Genomic DNA, 22,141 nt, shown 5'->3' with positions numbered 1-22,141 from the left:
AGTCTTCAGCCTTTTTGTTAAAACATCTCTCGCCCCCCCCCCGGGTTACCGGACGTCATTCGACGTGTCTTTTCCCTCCTGTCTTTTTACTAATGGCCGCTGATTGTTGGTTGGGGCTCGGCGTTGGCGTTTGTAGCTTAAAGGACAGAGGTGAGGTGGAGTAGACACCTGCATGGTCTCTAACTTAACGTCTGTACCCCCATCTACGGAATGGCAACAAAGTTCACTCTGGGTTTTTGGGTGGGGTAGAACGTTGACGATGCCACCTGTGTCTTAAAAATTTGTTAGAAGTAGCTTCGGATTTTAAATGGCGCTAGGCGGCAGCACTTAAAGGTCGACTTCCAGCGAAAAGAGACTAACAATGGGGCGACCGTGCCGATTTTCGAATTCCCGCTGGTGCAAAATTTGGAAAGGTTCTAACTAACTGAAAGCCATGCAATGTTGTTCTAGCGAACTGAAGATGTGCAATAGAAAGCCTTTCAAGTTTTTTCCTCTCGAATTTTTGCTATCCTCTGAAGGAAATTCTCTATTGTGTATCTTCAGTTCGCTAGAACCACATTACACGGCTTTCAGTTAGCTAGAACCCTTCCATCTTTTACCCCAGCGGGGCTTCGAAAATCGGTACGGTCGCTTCGTTGTTAGTCTCGATGCTCGGTTTTCAGTTCGCTAGAACCCTTTTCGCTGGAAGTCGGCCTTTAACAATCGAATCCCCTACCTCCAAAGGATAGGGGAAGTACTCCGGGAGACTTTCATTGCCCCATCAACATGTACGACTCCATCGCACCTCTTTTCTTCAAGGTAGTGGAAGAATCTGTAAGGAAAATATAGGAATGGGACTGAGCTCTCAGTTTCCCGCGGGATGTCACCATTGTTTTCTCCTTTTTGAAGTTACGCGCCTTGTGCCTTATGAGCCGAGGAGAGAGAGAAAGCCTTTGCCTGATTTCCTTCCCCCCTCGTTGTGCCCCCCTCCCCTCGCTCTCGCGGGCTGAAGTCTGAGGAGATTTAGATTGACTGTCAAAAGCACACGACACAAAATCTCAAATGTATAAACTTGGGCGTATTCGGTATAGGTTATTATTTTAGCGTTGTTCATTCTTTTTGAATGACCCCCGCTACTTTTAGAAAAGTGAATAGGGTAAATGATCAACTATGCGAACACCTTGTGTTCCCAAAGAAATCATCGAATTTTAAACTTTTAAATAGGGTTCGTACAAATCTGGAGAACCCGGGGATGTCAGGGAAAACTCAAGGAAATTTGTAATTTTTAGTGAAATTTAGGGAGATCAAGGAACTTTGTGAGGCTTGAGCGAGTTTGCCCTGAAGGGTTTGCCCCAACTAAATTTAAAAAAAAAAAACCTGAAAATGTCAGGGAAATCGGTTTTCCATAAGTTGCCTGTAAAAGATTTGAAAATGATTTTCGACTTCTCGGAACTTTTGTCTCTGTTTATACCTGTATTTATAAATCGTGTCTAATTTTGAGAGGAGAGGACCATGAACTACTTTAGCGTATTACTGCGCCCTGTGTTATTAAGATGGCGAGCGTCAGGTGCGTCCATCTTTGGTGAAGCCATTTCTCCGGAAAGCCCGTTTCAAGTTGCTAAGGCGCCCTATTCCTTAAAGCTTATAGCGACGGCATTCGATTTAGTCAGGAGCCCCGAAACCTTTTTATTTTGGGGGGTCTCTCTCAACCCCCCTCCTCCCCCGCGCCCCGCAACCCCTTAATTGGGTTGTTGAGCCCTTTCTCAACAGCTGCCCCACTCTTATTCCTTCTCTTGTTTTATCGTCGCCCCCGAGTGTGGAAAGAAGCGCAGCGTCCTGCCTAGCTCTCGGCCTTTTTTGTTAACTGGGGGTTCGGGGGCAGGGGGTTAGGGACGACGGTAGACCGCGTAATACCATAGAGGCGACATAATTAGTCTGGACGGGATAAACTCGATCTTATAGCCTCACCGCCATACTCTCCTTAGTCTAGCCAAGGCCTAACAACGTTAATATAGACCCTACAATATTTCTATATGATCAAATTGTGCTGGTTTAAAGATATGATTATTATTTTTTATGTAATATTTTGTGGTTTACGAAACAAACTGATTACTGGACGTACGACAATAATAGTACGCCGCGTTAAGCCTAATTTGATGGATTAGCCTTTGCGACTGAACTTGGAAAAATATGTCGCGTGAATATTCTAGATGGACGTTTCAATTTATAGACGCTTTTAATAAATCCAATCGGGTTGTCTTGAAATGGTAGGTTATATTTCAACCAATCACAAATGCTGTAACATTCATACGAGACTTAAACAACGCGACGATCACGAGCGATAGAATCTAATTGTAAGGCCTCTTCCCCCTCTCTCTTGTCCGTCCGTACAATATAAATGGCCAGGAGCAAATAAATTAGTAATGATTCGAATCCTCAAATCTAATAGATCAAATTCGGCTTTCAAGAGGCTTTGCGGGCAAATACATCTCGATTCTAAACGTCAATCAAATAACGCTCTCGCCTCTTCCCACTCAAATACGTCACGCGTATAGAATACAGACCGAGACCGAGGCTTAGTTAAAATAAACTTCAGACAGATCAAAAAAGAAAAAAATATGGATGAGAAAATAAAAATATTTCTTTGGCCACCATTATTATATTAGAGACTGACAGACATTCAATGATTTTGATTGACAGACAACGGGAAAAAAAGGCCCGGCTTCAGCTAACAGATAGTACCTGCGGAGTGGTTTAGCTATTCGAGGATACCATTATACTTCTCTAATATCTTGGTTCGTAATAGGAAAGCTACTGTATTTTGGGTGGGAAAAGTTACTGTATTTTGGGTGGGAAAAGTTAGTTACTGTATTTTGGGTGGGAAAAGTTAGTTACTGTATTTTGGGTGGGAAAAGTTACTGTATTTTGGGTGGGAAAAGTTACTGTATTTTGGGTGGGAAAAGTTACTGTATTTTGGGTGGGAAAAGTTACTGTATTTTGTAAGTGTTATGAAAGAAGAAAAAAAAACAATTTTAATTGGAAAATTACTGTAGTATAAATATTGTATTGGGAAACTATAGTATAGTAGGTAAACATCTAAATTGTAGTGGGGAACCTACTATAGCATAGGATAATACTATTAGGTCATTAATTCGAATAGCCGAGCCTACCTGCCTTAGTTTCTTTGAATATACGGGCATGGTTGGTATTTGAGCGGATCGTTGGTAGATGTCTAGATTTTGATGGACACGTGCCCTGGGGTGGGGATGGGGGAACATTATTACATTAATTTAATATAGAAGAAAATTCGCCTCTTGACAGATGCAACAGTAACTTCTTCCTATTATTACGCATGCGCATGCGCACCAATCATTATGTCACGTCTCGTGCTCTTCTTGTTCAGAAGCGATTTTGCGCCAACAGAAAATTTGTTTTTCTCGTATTCAGTCGAGCTTGTCGCATAAAAAAAATTGTTTGATATAAAATTTAAAATATTTTTATTACTTTTTAATTTAAATTAAGGTAAGAATAATTACGCTCATATTTAATTGCAAATTTATTCGAGTTTCCTTCGTTAGAGATGATAATTTATTTTGCTTAAATTTTTTTTTGTTGCCAATTATAGTAAAATATATTTTTAGCTTCGGTTTTAATTTTGCGCGCCTTTATTCCGGTTTCTAATCTTGTTTAGTGTAAATCTCCATTTTTATATCATCGGTAATGGCACCTCTTGTTATCTGCGCATAGACGCTACTGCGTTGGAAGCTAATTAAACCCCATTAATATACATGTTATTTCGAAATATTTGCGTGTTTAACCGGTAGTGACACCTAATGTTATCTTCTCATTGACTCTAATACGTACAAAGATTATTAAATTCCATTACAATACTGTGTATCAGGAATATATACGGCTAATAGGAAGGATTGCTTATCCGTTTTCACTCAAGGTATCTAGTCGAATTTTGTGGGGAAATAGTTTAGACTAATCATTGTGTATGATGAATTTTACCTCGCGAATAATCCACCTTGCCAACCAATAACATTTTTGCCACAGTACCTGGAAGTCCTGGAAAAGTCAGGGAATTTGAAAAAGGGTGAAAAAAAGTCAGGGAATTTGAAAAAGGGTGAAAAAAAGTCAGGGAATTTGAAAAAGGGTGAAAAAAAGTCAGGGAATTTGAAAAAGGGTGAAAAAAAGTCAGGGAATTTGAAAAAGGGTGAAAAAAAGTCAGGGAATTTGAAAAAGGGTGAAAAAAAGTTAGGGAATTTGAAAAAGGGTGAAAGAAAGTTAGGGAATTTGAAAAAGAGTGAAAGAAAGTTAGGGAATTTGAAAAAGGGTGAAAAAAAGTCGGGGAATTTGAAAATGGGTGAAAAAAAGTCAGGGAATTTGAAAAAGGGTGAAAAAAGTCAGGGAATTTGAAAAAGGGTGAAAAAAAGTCAGGGAATTTGAAAAAGGGTGAAAAAAAGTCTGTTTCTGATAGTCCTAATCAAGTTTTATTAACTACTAAATAGTTTCAATTAAAAACTGTTATTAAATTAGCATAATTATAAGTACAAAGCTGATGATAAATAAGGAATTTTTAAGGACTGTATTCTTACTTTTCTGTTAGTGTAAGTTTGAAAATTGCTCAGGGAAATTGGCTTTAGATGTTCAGGGAAAACCTGGTGGAAAAGTCAGGGAATTTTGAAATGAAAAATCTGTGGCAACCCTGGATAAACTAATCATTGTTTATGACGAATAATCTACTTTGCCAATCAATAATGAAGACACGAATATATATAGAAAGACGTCTGAATTATGAGGGGATGACGTATACTTAGTTCTCAATCCCGGCCCACAAACCATATTAACGTGGGAGATATGGGGGCGCGATGATACCTAGTAGCATAAGTTTATAAGATATGTTCCATAAGTATGTCGCTACCTATACTTCGTAATGCAAAAGCCTTAATGAGAGCTAGTTCGAGAACGACGCGAGAATTGACTACACTCGGTTTTGCAGTCCATCCTCCTATTTAGTCTGTACTAAGCCTTTGACAGCACCTCACCAGGCGTCGCTTTACGGGAATTTATGACGTTTCGCCTACGTCACTTCATGACAAGCTCTCATTAACGAGTGACACACTTATGGAACATATCTTATAAACTTATGCTAGTAGCCGTATGCATTCCTGAATTTGTAAGGTTTCCATTGGGAAGTGATAGGTTCATTTTTAATTCGTGAGAAACTCTAGTCGTAAAAAAAGCGTAGTGTGTGATTGACATTTCCGTACCTAGAGGGCCAACCGACATTTAATATTCCCGAACGTTCCTTTTTTTATTTTAGTTATTTGAATATATAAAACAATGAATGTAAATTCAAAATCTGTCATTTCCCCCGGGGTCGGCCCATCATTCATTTCGTTCCAAGAACTAGGGTTGTACTTTTATCTAGGTCTCGGTGACTAACACCACCCTCCTAATTAACATTTTACAAACTATACGACCAGATAGATATACCTGAAAACAAAATACGTGAATTGAATAATTTTAAATTTTACCGTTATTTGTATTTCACTGGACCTTTAGTTTGTATTCGATTACGTGTATACTAAAGGGACAATGTATCGTTATTCTACCGTGGAATAATCACCCTAAACAAATACGTGAATTGGATAATTTTAAATTAAACCATTATTTGTATTTCACTGTACCTTTAATTTGTATTCGATTACGTGTATACTAAAGTGACAGTGTATCGTTAATCTACCGCCGAGCATCTTTGGAAAAATCACCCTAAACAAATACGTGGATTGAATAGTTTTAAATTAAACCGTTATTTGTATTTCACTGGACCTTTAATTTGTATTCGATTACGTGTATACTAAAGTGACAGTGTATCGTTATAATACCTTGGAAAAAATCTGCCTAAACAAATACGTGAATTGAATTATAAATTAAATGGTTATTTGTACTTGATCTTTAATTTTTATAACAAACGTTAAAGTGATAGTGTATGCTTAAAATTGATTGGATTTTTTTATTGCTACCTTTGCTATATAAATATAAAAACCGCGTGACGGGTTAGAAAATCAACAATAACAACAACAGGAAGGTTGTCTTTCAAGGCAAATTTATTGCATCTTGTTTTTATTTATTTTTTAATATTTTTTTCCAAGCCACTGTCACGTGAGCTAAACACCTCATTTTAAATGTAGTATCAAATTTTCGTACCAATAATCGGAGTACAATTACTTTGTTTTAACAATTAAATCCCTGGCGACGTTTTTTCTATGTAGATGTTTTAAATAAGGACATATATTTGTAATGAGGTATGTCGAGGTTCTGTTGGTTATTTAAGCTGTCGCTTGTAATATTGGCTTATGTATGATAGATGCGTGTTCCGTTTTACCGAGGTCTTCAGCTCGTATACAGGTTGTTAGGTTGTATGTACGATTGGAGAAGAATAGACTAGTAGCACACCATGTTATTTGTCCATAGACCTTAATAAAGTCAAAGCTGGGAAACTGCCATTACTCTATATAATCTAGATGTCTGCCTCATGGGTATCACGTTGCAATGGCTCGTGACTGCTTGACATTTTTATGTATAAAATAAATGATTTGTGACTCTCTAGCAGCTTGTCAACCAACTACCACCTCCCTCCCCCCTGTATGTTGATAATAACTATAGCTCCACCGAAATAACGTACTCTCTTAACCGTAAGGTCATATCAACACCGTAACTGCAGTGCGAACATGCTGCACGACTCTAGGTCTAATTTTGACCTATTCACGGTTGCCGAGGGTTAGGGAAAACCTGAAGATAATTTGAAAATTTCGTGGCAACCCCTGCCCTGCCCTGGTATAAGGTATATTTTGATAGGGTTCGTACACGACCTGGAAATCCTGGAAAACCTGGAAAAGTCAGGGAAATTGAAAATGGGCCTAAAAGGCTAAAATAGTCAGGAAAATTGAAAATGGGACTAAAAAAGTCAGGGAAATTGAAAATGGACCTAAAAAACGTCAGGGAAATTGAAAATGGACCTAAAAAACGTCAGGGAAATTGAAAATGGACCTAAAAAACGTCAGGGAAATTGAAAATGGACCTAGAAACGTTAGGGAAATGTCAGGGAAAATTTATTGGAGGGAAATTTAAAGTCTGGATAACAATATAAGGGTGACCAGAAAATGTGTTGTCTGAGATTTGACAAGAGCCCCAAATTCGCTCCGCTTATTTATCGTTTACTTAAAGTTAAATTTAAACGAAAAAGTTGACTTATTTTTATAACAAAACTCGTGCAAAAATGATTCAAGTGAATTTAGATTGGTTTTCATGGATCTTCGCCATGTACTTTATTGCAAATGGTCAGGGAAATTTGTGGAATTTAGTCAGGGAATTTCCTTCCAAAAATTTTGTACGAACCCTGATTTGATAATACATTTTTTTCCGTGTAAATTTATAGAAAACGTCTGAATTCGATCCTCTAGGTTGATAATTTCGTGAAAAATGCCTGTAAATGTTGAAATTATCCGAGATGATGTAGGAGCCCTGATTTGTTGTGGCCCCTGAACTTTCTTCCCTCATATCCGCCCTGAATATTTAATAAAATCCCCTCTGCAATTTCTGACTCCGTAAAGGGAGAGTGAAACGCGTGACTATATTGCAAAAAGGCCTAATTCATGATCCGTTATAGCTTCGAGGGTTTTATCGAAGGGACACAGACTCTGATGGCTTCTTGATGATGATTCGATGATTAGAGGCGCGCGCGTCAGTTTGAAACTCCGTTCAGGTGAACGTCCGCTTTATGCCTGCCGCTCGCGCCCTGAACTTCTTCTAGACTTTAAAAGGCGAGGATTAGGCTTAGCCGCTCGCTCGTACCTTTTGGCAGATGTCTTCTTTCCTCCCCCTCTACTTCTCTCCCGTTCGTCTTAATACCAAAAAAGATTCCTCCCCATAAATGCCATAATTTACAAGAAGGAATTCTACAGGGTGTTACAAAATAGGACCCCCAAAAGTACAGTGGAAAATCCGAGGGAGTAGACACTTGAGAACTCAGGTGTACAATATGTCTTGAATTCAATGTACTGTCAAAGCTGAAGTGTGAGTTCCGAAGGCTTTGAACTCAATGCACTGTCAAAGCTGAACTCTTTTGAACTCAGGTGTACACAGAGATCCAGAGCGTCAACCCCCTCGGGAAAATCAACAAGTTTGAGTCGAAAATGTTCTTGTAAGACTCTTTGTAACACCCAAACAATTTAGGGACACGTCCCAATATCACAAGTTCCTTATATCAAAATAGGTCGTAGAAGTTACATACATTCTTTGTCCCATCCAAACAAGAGACACATGTTAATTCCTTATGTCAAGCAAAGTCGGTCGATCGTAGAAGTTACATTCTAAAGTCAAAATTGTCCAAGCACCATTTTAGCTTCAGTTACAAACTATATTCCTGTACAAATGAAACTAATTCCGAAAGTTAACTGTTGAGTTACGATTGCAGGGTGGGGTGGTTTGGGGGGGGGGGTTGAAAACATTTTCTATAGGTGTAAGGCCAGCTATATAGGAGCGTATATTTGAAAAGATGGGGGCTGCCATTGCCTAAGTTATGACGAAATCGTAAATTTGAGGCGAACATGACCCAGCATGAATTTTTTACGATTCTCCTTTTTTAAAAAAAGCGTCTGATTTACGATTATGTACCTTTTTTCCCCCCGCCCTCTCTTTCAAATTATCGGCACACATTTTCATAATTTTTAAAAAAAGAAACGGAAGACCTATAGCTGCTATTTTAGGATGGGGACGGATGAATAGAATTTCCAACTTGACTTATAGTTTTCTAAAGAACTGTCAAAAGTGTCAAATGTCGCCCCCCTCTCTCTACCCCCTCCCCCCAACAACGCTCCTACTATACAGTTTTAGGGATCTAGTTTACGACCTATCCTATTTTGGTTCCCATTTAACTTTAGAAAATGAAACACTTAAATTATTACGGATGTTATAAATTTTATCCATTAAAATACACCTTATTACGGTCTCGCCCGACTTGTTTTTATGTTTCAAGCGTACTATTTTTCAAAAACCAGGTTTCAAAATAATTTCCCCCAGTGAAAAATAATTCAGGGTTCATACAAACCTGGAAAACCTCGAAATGTCTGTGAAATCAGATCGCCTAAAAATGCGATTAGAAACTCGGGGAAATAGTAATTTTTATTGAAATTCAGGGAAATCTGTGAGGCTTGAGTCAGTTACTTCAACTAATAATAACCACTCCGGCCATGCACGTGGAAATATCAGGGAAGTGTCAGGGAAATCGGGTTTCCCAAAAGTTTTATGAACCCTGGAATATTTCCAAATAGCTTTTTTTCACCGCGTGATTTTAAACTAAACCTTATTTTTTTCGAATCAAGGTAATTTAGTAAGTTAAATCTCGGTTAGGCCTAAATTTGTCATTCCGTTGGATATCCACTTGTACTCGTGTCGTAACTGTGGTTGACTGTCTTTAGTGAAAGCTGGAGCAATTGGTGCACGCCACTCGGAAAAGATAGAAAAGCGTGGTTTTCACTTTAAAAGACATTGTAGCCAAGTAGCATTGAGATACGCTAGAAAGTCGGGTAGATTCTAGAGCTGTAGGAGCTTGGGAAGCGGAGGGAGTATTTAAGCTAGTCGACTGTTGCTTCCAACAGCTTTAGGAAAGGGATTTTGGAGAGAGAGAGAGAGAGAGAGAGAGAGAGAGAGAGAGAGAGAGAGAGAGAGAGAGAGAGAGAGAGAGAGAGAGAGAGAGGATCGGGTAGGGGGAGGTAGGGGTGGAAATGGTAAGCGATCCATCATCATTTGACGATGGCCAACAATGGGGTTAGAGACGGGAGGTTAACCCGGGGTACCCTTCTCTCCGACTGCATCCGAACCAAGCAGAGAGAGAGAGAGAAAGTTAGGGCCAAGTAACCGAGGCTTAACACGTGTTTCAACCTATATTAGATCTTCAGATCGCTTTAGTAAGTAGTTTACTAGTCTAGCAAATCTCGTATTAAGCGCTTGCCCGACAAACGACGTATCTTGGGGCTGGCGCTCCTGACATGCCAGAGCTCCCGAGATACAAATTCGAATAGACGCTGCTATGACGTAATAAAGACCCGCCCCCCCTCCCCCAACACACCCCCGATTTGAAAGTGGGTTTTATTTTAGGTTTTATATTATAGGGCAAGCAGAACGTAAATGTTGTTTAAATAAAATAGGTTTAAAATGATAAATGATTGGTGATAAGTTTTCCCAATTTGCGTATAACCCAAATTTCTTGCCCCCAATCAAAAAAAAAGGGGAGCTCGTTAGGCTTAGGAGGCGCGAACAAGTGTTACTCCACACGACGTGTGTTGTATGTGTGTTTTACCAAACGCCTGTATATATGTATTTATTACGTGTTTGTCAATTGCGTTTTACGCCGTTGACAGAACTTTGGTATCGTATGTCATATATCATTTAATATTAAATCGAAATTGCAATAACAACTCTGACGTTATCTCTCTCCCCCCTCCCTTCCCGGGGTTAAAACATCCTTCTGTAAATGTACGAAATACCTCTCGATCCCTGCAAAAATACGTCAATCATTTCAAGGAATAATTTTATACCCGTGCATGTATTATTAATTTCGACAGACAAATTTGGGACGTCCATAACTCTGGTTCTATAAGAGATACGGGGATGTCCTTTGAGTACATTATAGTCCTATTTCTCATCTTTGCAACGATACTAAAAACTTGGGGTTACAGCAAACAGGGGCCGAGTAATTTAGCAAAATGTTCATAAACATTATCTCCGTAGGATTAACATGGTCTTATTTTAATTTACAAAACGCGTTTCAACTATGATTATTTAACAGATACGGGGAATTCCTTGGAGTATGTTATAGTCCTATTTCTCACCTTTGCAACGATACTAAAAACTTGGGGTTACATCAAACAGGGGCCGAGTAATTTAGCAAAATGTTCATAATTACTGTCTCCGTAAGATTAACATGGACTTTTAACTCTGGTTCTATAAGAGATACGGGGATGTCCTTTTGACTATTTTATAGTCCTATTTCTTCCCCATCCAACGATGCTAAATACTTGGGGTTACAACAATCAGGGTAAGAGTAATTCTCGTGACTTTTGGAAAAATATATTTCAACTTCCCTTTATTAATCACTAGATCGGTCGATAAAAATCGGAAATTTTCATTTGGTAAAAATTACTATAATTCAAATTATTTTTAAATATATTTGAAGCATTTTTACGGAATAGAAAAAAATTGGGCGAGTGGGCCGGGGGTCCTTTATAAAGTTTCATTTCAACATGCAATGCGTTCACTCACAATGGGTCGCCCAACTAAAAGGGGTCACGATAGTTAATGAGCGAGCGCGTGATTGATGTGGATTCACGTGCACACGTCATCCGCCCCCTCCCCTCTGCCCCCCCCACCCCGGCCCCTCGTGCTCCGTTCGCAGTCTGTTCTTTTATCTGACTAAAAAGAGAAAAAGTCATTTTTATAAAACTGTTCATTGAAATGAAAAGTCATTAATCTTGGAGCATCAAAGTTTTTCTTATTTTTCTTTAAATTAATCGCCAGTCTTCATTGTCCTTTGGGGTTTTATTGTTCGAATAAATAGAGAGATCTGTTACGAGCATTACAAAAACACAATTTCGAACCGAGGTTTTTTTTCAAAACAACTTCCAAAACGTTTTCATGAATGGAATATAAAGTTTGATTGATTCTATACGTTAAAACCTTTTCATATTTAATTTCGAGTAATATTTAAGCTTGCGTAAGGGATTCCTATTTTATGAATTTTTAATCAGGGGGCGTGGTTTTAATTAAAATTATCGAACTTTATTGAAATTATGTTTAGGAATTTATTTTTAAATGGAATTTAAAAGGTGAGTAAAACTAGTCTTTAATATCGCTAAATAATTAGTATTCCTCAATTAAAAATGTAAGCTTCTAATTTAGGAATAATTATTGGCGCGACCTACGAGCTTTTAGTTTTTAAATCCGCCCCGGTTTAACCCCTCGTTAAAATTTGCGCGCCTTTTTTTTTCTTCCGAATGATCAATCGAGTTGAAAAGGTGTTTCCCGCCTTTGCAAGACGAGAGTAGCGCGAGACGCGTGACGTCAGAAATCGGAGAAGCATTTAGCCGCACGTGGGTGTTATTTTGGCGCGAGCTCGCCCAACAACTGTCGGACACAACTGAACTGAACCCGAGAAAAACTTTATAAGAGTTTAGCGCCACGTTATATTTGCCTGAATAATTCTTGAGTCTTTGATGATGACTCTTGATAGAGTATCAGTAGTAGGCGTTAAAATTTAGGCCCGTTTTAGGCTTAACGTGATTTATTTCCCTTTTCGTGGCGTTGCCGTATCTACCATAGATCTTCTTCCTTTTTTTAAAGAAACGTGAGGCCAATTTAAAAACATTGAGAGCCAAAAATACAACAACAATTCCAATTAGTTTTCATCAAAATCTGAAAAGATTATCTGGAATACATACACCTAATAGGAATCATGTAGACACGCAGGGTTGCCACGGGTCAGGTAAAACCTGGAAAAGTCAGGGAATTTAAAAATAAAAATGGGCCAAAAGGGTCAGCGAAAAGTCAGGGAATTTAAAAATGGGCCAAAATGGTCAGGGAATTTGATTCTAGGTGGGTAAAATTTCTGGGGACAAGTCTTTATTGAAAGAGTAATGAAAGTTTCTCCTCATCCTCTCTTAACACAGAAAACTCTAGAGCAATCCTAAAAAATGTCTAGAATTGTTTTTATAAAGTAAATTCTCTCTAAAAAAATCTCTTAATCTGTTATTTATAGTTAAAATGTTTCTTAATCATTTCGGTGCAACAAATACATTGGAAAACTTAATGTAGAGAGTTGATTTAATTATAAACACTTAAAACGTGCTGTAAACATTTACACTTTCGGCCTAAAAAGGTCGGGGGAAAATCTCAGAAAAGATCAGGGAAAATCTGGAAAAGTGAGGGAATTTGGTACTGAAAATACCGTGGCAACCCAGCTGTATGGGGACGCGGTGATTCCTATTAGCCGTATGCATTCCTGGTTTTAGTAATACCAAAAGTATATAGAGATAAAAACGAAAAGTACACTTCATTATCAATTCAACGCCTTTGGCTTTAGACGACACGTAAACTGAGAAGAAAACTACCCTTCTGTCAACTCCCTACAGAGCTAACCAATCAGGAAAAAACTTCTTGGCGTCATAGGTTTTTTAGAAAGTAGTACATGATGCTGGCGTTCCAAACGTTAATTTTTGGAACTAAAGCTAGCATCCGGCATCCGCTACGACTTGTTCCCTGTGCCACGCAGAGGGGAGGGGGGGTCGACACTATTCTGGAATAAAGGAGGGCTTCTCATATTACACGGCGTCAGCAAGTGTCAATTTCGAAGTGTACTTTTTGCTCTTATATCTATAAACCTTTGCTAATACCCGAGGATATTGATTGTAAATTTGGACGGCCATTACGAGGGTAAGAAATATATAATTCTTTGAAAGTATTTGCTTTAATATTTAAGAAGCGCGCGTGACTGCATTTATATTAATTGCAAACATCCGAGAATGAATAGATAATACAACTTGACAAGTGAAGATAATTCCGAAATTGATGTACCGAGTATATCTATACGGAAAAACACGTTTTACCGCCGCTTTGAAATTTTATTTTTTATTTTGAAATTCATTTTCAAACAAAGTTTTGAGCAAATTTGCTTTAAAGGCGTTTTTAAGGGAGGGAACCACTCGGTAACTGCGAAAGAACGATTCATTCTTTGATATATTATTAACGTTTGAAAGCTGAAGAACGAAAAAAAGAAACGTTTGGTGGCGCTTGAATGATGTTTCAAAGTGCTGCTTAGGTATATATATATATCTCGCTGAGCGAACCCAACATTCAACCATTGTTTGTTGTAATCGCTACGAGAGAGAATAACCACGAGAGGAGTCGATTTTTAACGCCTTTTAGCATTTCATTTTCTATTGAAGTTAAACAAGTTGGGAAACCAAAATAAACCTCTCCGAGAACAGCGAGACGCAATTAAGAGGTTTTTCTTAAATAATTAAATAAATATAATTGATATTAATTATTTTAATCGTCATTAATTTACCTTAATTCTAGTTTAATCATTTTAAGAAACTTTATTCCTAAAATAATTTTAAACGTAGATATTGTTGACGTTTGAATTCAAGCGTATGCCTCTTTGACAATTTTTGGAAATTTAGGGTATATAAGGAGATTGATTCACAGTAAATGGCAAGGAAACCCGCAATTGCGTGAACCTTTGGTGGAAGCCCTGCCATTGGGGGCTAGACGTTTCTCGTAACCCTAGCCAATCGCCGCGTACTTCTTAACCCTTACGATGATAATGGAGAAGAAGCTAATATTGCTTTCTGCGAACACGTTTGCTCCGATTTTCCAACTGCGAACACGGTGACAGACACACACACAGAGACGTCCAGTCGAGGGGGAAACCACTTGTGAAATCAGGTGTACAAAATTTTTGAAATCACAATTGAAGTCCATAAATTGTTTTTGAAGTCTCTATAAATCGCAAAGTTTAGTTGAAATCTCGGAAATCTTAGGAAGTCCCTAGAGAATCCCTTGAAGTCATGCGAAGTCCTTGGAAATCGCTTGAAGTCAGTCGAAGTCTCTCGGAAGTCAAGAGAAGTCATACGAAGTCCCTTTGAAATCTCTTGAAGTCTCTTGGAAATCTCTTGAAGTCTCTCGGAAATCTCTTGAAGTCTCTCGGAAATCTCTTGAAGTCTCTCGGAAATCTCTTGAAGTCTCTCGGAAATCTCTTGAAGTCTCTCGGAAATCTCTTGAAGTCTCTCGGAAATCTCTTGAAGTCTCTCGGAAATCTCTTGAAGTCTCTCGGAAATCTCTTGAAGTCTCTCGGAAATCTCTTGAAGTCTCTCGGAAATCTCTTGAAGTCTCTCGGAAATCTCTTGAAGTCTCTCGGAAATCTCTTGAAGTCTCTCGGAAATCTCTTGAAGTCTCTCGGAAATCTCGCGGTCGAGGTCATGACGTGTGCAACCTGGCTTTCCTTATCTTACGACGAATTTTTTATGAACTGTATAGTCAAATCCCACGCCTCGGGTTTGAGCCTAATGATTTTGACTCCCTCGTGAATAACTTAACCCGTAAACATCATAAAATTATTATTGGCCGAATTAGTGCATTGCAATCACGGTCATCTGACCCTCAAAATTTCCTCCGTAATCATGGCTTGACGCCACTTTTTAAACTTCCAGTGCCTTTGCCCTCTTGACCTTCTTAATTTAACTGTACCAAAGAATCTCCACCGCGTTTATATTATTATTATTATGTTTATTTATTACCCCACCACAACACACTGAAAGTATTCCTTGTATCCGATGTTTAATTTGTATTTAGTGCTTAACTTTTTCGTGTAATCTGACAGAATAAATGATCGTTTTGTAAAAACAAAAAAAACTTGAAGTCTCTCGGAAATCTCTTGAAGTCTCTTAGAAGTCATACGAAGTCCGTTGGAAATCTCTTGAAGTCAAATGAAGTGGTAGAAAAATCCCTTGAAGTCTATTGAAATTCCGTCTTTCATAAGTGGAAATTTCCTTTTCTTCAAATTTTATCTTCAATAGTCTTGATCAGGGCCGGAAATAAGCACAGGACACTGGAATTTTAAAATGTGCCATAGTTTTGTTAAAAACTAAGGGGGTCACTGGACAGTTTGACCAATAAAATTTTGGAAGTTTTGATAGCTTGACTATGGAGATGTGATACTATTTCTGCACACTACAGTGGACAATGTCCTATAAATTTTCCAGTCAAACAGGGGGGGGGGCTGGTCTCTATCCCTCAATTTTCGGCCGTTTTCGGAGGTGCAATGCTACCAGACTCTTGTGCCAGACACTCTTCCCCAGAAATGTTTCCTTTTTGGACTTATTGTCGGCTGCTAATCATTCCGTTTTCAAGGAATATTCGTAAAAACGATATATTTTTGTTTGTGGCGAAGTTTAATTGGCTTAATTTAAACTACTATTTAACTAAATTGGGAACCTTCGAAATACAGCATACAAGCAGCCAATTTAAAAATTGTGTCTTCTAGTTCTCTGAACTATGAATTCGAGTATGAATCAGACGATAATCAGTTTCAAAAACCTGAGGGGTCGGAGGTTTTGGAAACAGTGTACGGGATTTCGAAATCCAATTTGATTTCTTCGGATTTCGTTTGATTTCGTCGGAATTCAATTGATTTCGTCGGATTTTGTTTGATTTCAAAATTCGATAAAATCCAACGGATTTTGCAATTTTTCCCGTGATTTCCTCGGATTTTTTCCATGATTTCGGCAGATTTTGGGATATTTCAATTGATTTCGTTGGATTTTGTGATTTCATTTGAGTTTGGATTTCGTGAATTTTGTAATGGATTTCGCGATTTCGTTACTGATTTTGTGATTTCTTTGTTGACTTTGTGGTATCTTTACTGATTTTGTAATTTCTCTACTGATTTTGTGATTTCTCTACTGATTTTGTGATTTCTTTACTGTTTTGTTATTTCTTTATTGATTTCGGATTTTTTATGAGATTTATTAAGTTGGATTTCGCGGGTAGCGTACGGGATTTCATGAATGACCGACCCCTTGCAAAAACTACTGCCCAAGCGCTCACTGGCGTGATTGAGTTAGCTATGCCACGACAAAAACTTCTTTCCGTAAATAGCGGCCGATCACGTGATCATATTTTCCCGCGTGAAACGTCGCAGAATTCTTGAGACATAAGCGACGATCAAATGGATCAGTATACTATCCGGGCTTGTATCTGCGCCATATAATCAAGAAGGAATTTACTATAAGAAGGCCTAAAAAGGCGTCCGGTGCGCGCGTGATAGTCGACAATCCCCCCTCATGGGTGGGGGGAGGCTGGAAAAGAAGGCGGGACTTAATATTTTATCTTACTCTATGTTTCCACCATCTATCTCTTTTACCTTCTCGTTAAGCCTTGGTTTGGTTTTTGGAACTCACGAAATCATAAGTATAGTACACTTGATTCGATTTTGAAACAATTATAGAACGAACGATTTTCACGTAGAGACAAGTATTCAAACTCCATTAAGTTAGGTTCAAAACCTTTAACTAACTTGTTAATGGCAATTAAAAACCATTCCCTAACCGTTTCAGCACCGCTGGCAGCCTCCATTTTCTGCTTACTTTGCTAGACGTTTTCTTTCTCTATTCGGAATACGTCAATCGCGTCTGTATGACCTATCCCCGCGGGATCCAATAGGAAAGCGCAGAGCAATGAGGGACATGAAAGGGGTGGGGCTTACTTGTCCACTAACACCGGCGTAAGAGTAGAAGCGTAAAATCTAGTGACTTAGGCATTCTTATAGTAAATTAATTCTTGATATAATTCTGCATAGATAATTGCTTTCGGTTGCTCTGCACCTTAGTACTTAATAGCGAAGTACATAGATATTTTTTAATTATTACAATTTAATGAAGTCTTGAGAAAAAAATAGAAATCGGCTTTAGTCTATAAATTCTATTGAAGTCACTTGAAGTCTTTAAATTATGTTGAAGTCACTAGAAGTCTTTAAATTATGTTGAAGTCACTAGAAGTCTTTACAAATTCTATTGAAGTCACTTGAAGTCTATAAAATGTAATGAAGTCACTTGAAGTCTCTAAATTATATTGAAGTCACTTGAAGTCTTCATAAATTGTATTGAAGTCACTTGAAGTCTTTATAAATTGTATTGAAGTCACTTGAAGTCTTTATAAATTATATTGAAGTCCCTTGAAGTCTTTATAAATTTTATTGAAGTCATCTGAAATCAAATACAGTTAGTGAAGTCTTTGAAGTCGAATGAAGTCTTTGATAGTTCAATTGAAGTCATTTGAAATCTGAAATCAGGTGTACAAAATTTTCTTAGTGGTTTCCCCCTCGCGTCCAGTGTAATACCTCTCCGTGACATCATCGTAAATTCGGAGAGGTGACTAGCGGGAAATACATTTTTCCTACTTATCTGGACGCCATTTTAAAAGATGGCGGAGGGCAAAGGTTACCATGAAGCCCGTCTATAGGATACGGAGAATTGGCAATGAACTAAAATCAGTTGAAAAGTAGCAATCAACGTTCTTGGTTATGTATATGGATTTAATTTGAAAATGACTTTCTACTCCGGTTGATTAATTCTCTCTGACGCGGCAGCTAGATCCTAGTTCAAACATAGAATTGGCGGGTACCGCTAAATATTTTAAACGTGCGGTTCAGTTTTTCTGGGATGGAGAGGGGGGGATGGGGTTTGTTCAAGGTGCTGTGAAAGGCGTGAATAATCGTTGGGTGATTGATGGACGCGTTTGGCTTCGGCCATGATTCCACAATTCTATCCCACGCCAAAATATATCCCCCCCCCCCATCCCCTTAGTCTTTAGACTTTCGCGCCCCCCCCACACACACACTACGTTAATTTCGCGCCATTATTCTTCTAAGATATATAAATACCTCAGCCGCCATTTTTCATACAACACCCAAGTTAAAGACCAATCTTAAAGAGGTAGTGAAGCGTCCACTAACTGCCAGATTATATAATTTTTAGCAAAATTTGCCGATTCTTGCTTGGTTTTTTTTAAAATTATTTTTGAATCAAGGGGCATTTAATCTTGTTACGAGCGTGTTGGCTATTTTATCTATATCTATATAAATCAAAGTCCAGACTGACTGACTGATAATCAACGCCCAGCCCAAACCGCTTGTTCTAGAAGGCTGAAAATTTGCAGGAACGTTCGGTTACTCATAAGTAGTAGGCGCGTACTAAAGAAGATTTTTCCAATCCGCCGCCATCTTAATAAATGGCGCCCCGTAATGTAAAAAATCTTCTCTACGCAACAAAGTCCCCGCCTTTCAACCGATTTCTCAAATATTTAGTACACTGGTTTCCTTTAACCTATAGACGGGCTGAATGGTTTTTCGGGTTCGATTTGTTGCCATCTTTTTAAATGGCGGCCAGAAATTTAAAAACCCTTCTTTATGGAATAATGTTCGAATGAAAAGTAATAAAAAATGTCCCGACGGGCTGACGGGCAACGCCGAGTGCCTTCAAAATATTATTCATCAGTAAAATCTACCCATTCTTTATATCATTTTGATGGAAGTTCTTATTACACGCGAGCGACGCCGCGGGTAACAGCTATAGTCGATTATATTTGGATTTCACCTTTAAAGGGATAGAATCGGATATATCTGAGTTGGTCACACTAACATTGGTTTTCTATAAATTAACCAACCCTAAAAACATGGGGGTCAGTAGAAATCGCGAGAAAAATTTATTAATTAAAATAAACGTGAATAAAAATTATAATTTTGAACGCCAGATTTAAAATCGGCCACCATTTTCAACCCATTACCTACGTAGGTAAAGTTCGGCCTCTGATTGGTTGGTAGTAGTTGGAATGAAAACTGTCGTTTAAGGAGTAAAAAGTAGTAGGAACGAGAATCTAGGTCAACTTGCCTGGTGAATCGTCGTCTGCTTATATGCATAAGAATGTCAGACGAGAAAGTATTTCTGATCATTCTGGTCCTGAATCTGAGGATGAAAGTTCGAACTCTGATTCTTTGGATTCAGAAAATTCGGAACAATTTATAATAAACGAATCTGAGGGTACTTCTTCTGAAGTAGAAGAATTTGGTGTGCACCAATACCAATTCCCGTCAATCTGTATCATACTGCGCTCACAGAATGAATCCCCCTACCAGTAGGAAAAACACTACGGAGCCTTAGAGACTTATGAAGTCGAAATTGGTAGAGACGAACTAGTAACGTTTTTCGGTGGTTCGGCTCTGTGTCACCAGGTGCCCTCATGATCGCAAAACAAGAGCATTTTGGATCTTTTAATCGTAATTTAAAAATCATTAATTAAACTAAAATATAAAAACATATATATTTTCAGAATCCTTATTTGTCTATCTATCGAAATAAATTAACCTTATAGGGATTTATTGCAATGAAATTAAAAGAAAGTATCCCTTTAAACGAGTAACCAACCAACACATGTGCTCGTGACTCGCCGAATCGCGAAAGTAATAAATAGTAATATTATAAATAAACGGCGTCAACTTTGGTCCAGAAATATTGTATTAATTTCGAAGCGGCGAATGACATTATCAGGTTCCCACACCTCATTTGAATCCATTCGAGTATCCCTTTAGAGAGATCGGGTAGTTCCCGCAAAGGTAAAGGTATCGATTACTCGGCATTTATTATTATTATTTTTTTGGTTCATTGTATTGTTAGTCAACTAGATCTCAACTTAAGTTGCTCCCAAACGCCCCTGTTCTTTCTATGAAAGAGGAGGATGGGGGGGGGGGGTAGGCACCCACTCGTTTTTCTGTTTGACGAATTTTGACAGTCGCCGACAAGTGGCTTTCAATTTGAAACCCCCGCGCTATTCTCATTGTTCTTTATAAATAGCGAACCCAAGCAACAACCCCAAAGTTCTCTTCACCTTTTTCGTATAGGCTATAGTGATGATTATATCTTTAACACGTGCATGGGCTCTCCCGGCTCTAATTTTTATAAGCTAAAGGGGGTGGTGGTAGTGTAGTACATTCGCTATTCGACGAGTACCGAATATATTCGGAATTATTTATTGTGTTATTATTATTATATTGCAATTAAGGTTATAAAAAAATCGTAATTTGGTGTACAGGGTGTTTAAGGATTGGGTGTGGTGTTTGTTGGGGGTCAAAGTGAATTAAATCAGGGTTCATGCGAAAAGGGAAAACCTGGAAATATCAGGGAAATTGGTATAGTGGAAAAAATCAGGGAAAATGAAAATTACTTCGAAAAATCTGGGAAATGTCAGGGAAAATAAAAATTACTTCGAAAAATCGGGGAAATATCAGGGAAAATTAAAATTACTTGGAAAAATCTGAGAAATTTCAGAGAAAATTAAAATAACTTGGAAAAATCGGGGAAATATCAGGGAAAATGAAGATTACTTGGAAAAATCTGGGAAATTTCAGGGAAAATGAGAATTACTTGGAAAAACGGGGATATGCTGATGTAGGTATAGTCTGGTAACCTTTTTTGAAATTATACCACTATCCAATATAAAAAAATTCACCTGAAAATTATCAGAAGTACCTGGAAATATCAGGGGAATTGGCTTTGAAAGGATAAGGGTTATCGAAGAACACGGGGTGTACAACGGAGATAGGGGGGCTTCCAAACATTGATTTGCCCTTAAAACAAAGGAAACATAGGCGCGTATGTATTTTGATACGGGCTAAGTTACGTCTATTTGATTATGAAGCTGGTATTGGCGGGAGTTACTGCCATTTGCCTGTTCATTTCAATTTGTGTATGTGTGTGTGTGAGGTAGGGACGTGGGAGCGTTTTAGGTACGGATCATTACGTAATAGCAGCGGGATATGAAAAAATCCATCTAAAAGTGTGCTTTGTTAAATTGCCAAGGACCGAAAAATTTCCCACACTTTCGGCGGACCCAACCCGTCAAGTTCAAAGTTGTTAACCAATTTGGTTCGGACTATCGCTCTCAACTTTAATCGTGCTATAGCGTAGAATAGATACCAATAATTCTCGGCAAGAATTAGCGGATTGTCTCTTTAAAGGCCGACTTCCATCGAAAAGAGTTCAAGCGAACTGAAAACCGAGCATCGAGACTAACAATGGAGCGATTTTCGAATCCCCACTGGGGTAAAAGATGGAAGGGATCTAGCTAACTGAAAGCCGTGCAATGTGGTTCTAGCGAACTGAAGATGAACAATAGATTAAATTTATTTCCTCTCGAATGTTTGCTTTCCCCTGAAGGAAATTCTCTATTGCGTATCTTCAGTTCGCTAGAACCACATTGCGCGGCTTTCAGTTAGCTAGAACACTTCCATCTTTAACCCCAGCGGGGATTCGAAAATCGGCACGGTCGCTCCATTGTTATGCTCGGTTTTCAGTTCCCTAGAACTCTTTTCGATGGAAGTCGGCCTTTAAGTTGTTTATTTTTTAGTTAAAATACTCCCGAGTCTTAATGTGACTTCTCAAATAAAATAATCTAAACGATATGACCGCTTTTTTTATGAGTCCTGCAGCCTTTGCTAAATAATACCACGCCATGAGGTTTAAGTCAATGCTGCAGGACCGTGAGAAAA

The 22,141-nt window shown here is 38.3% G+C and overlaps 1 protein-coding gene and 2 long non-coding RNA genes across 5 annotated transcripts in view; 2 read left to right on the top strand and 1 right to left on the bottom strand.

Moving 5' to 3' along the window:
• The window catches only part of LOC149651214 (uncharacterized), a 133,901-nt gene that overhangs the window by 98,993 nt on the left and 12,767 nt on the right, over window positions 1-22,141 (top strand). The gene's annotated exons all lie outside the window — the stretch shown is intronic.
• LOC149651216 (uncharacterized) lies at window positions 15,974-17,918 on the bottom strand. Its single transcript, XR_016371136.1, has 2 exons — window positions 16,964-17,918; window positions 15,974-16,898 (listed from the first exon to the last, which is right to left on the bottom strand). It is a non-coding gene; the product is annotated as an uncharacterized LOC149651216 (long non-coding RNA).
• On the top strand, window positions 18,418-19,924 carry LOC149651215 (uncharacterized). Its single transcript, XR_016371140.1, has 2 exons — window positions 18,418-19,278; window positions 19,351-19,924. It is a non-coding gene; the product is annotated as an uncharacterized LOC149651215 (long non-coding RNA).

Source organism: Phalangium opilio, unplaced genomic scaffold (genome assembly GCF_054372755.1).
Source record: "Phalangium opilio isolate 3A_F unplaced genomic scaffold, DU_Popi_V2 ptg000082l_1, whole genome shotgun sequence".
NCBI classification, from domain to species: Eukaryota; Metazoa; Arthropoda; class Arachnida; order Opiliones; family Phalangiidae; genus Phalangium; species Phalangium opilio.
This window is presented reverse-complemented; position numbering and strand designations above follow the sequence as displayed.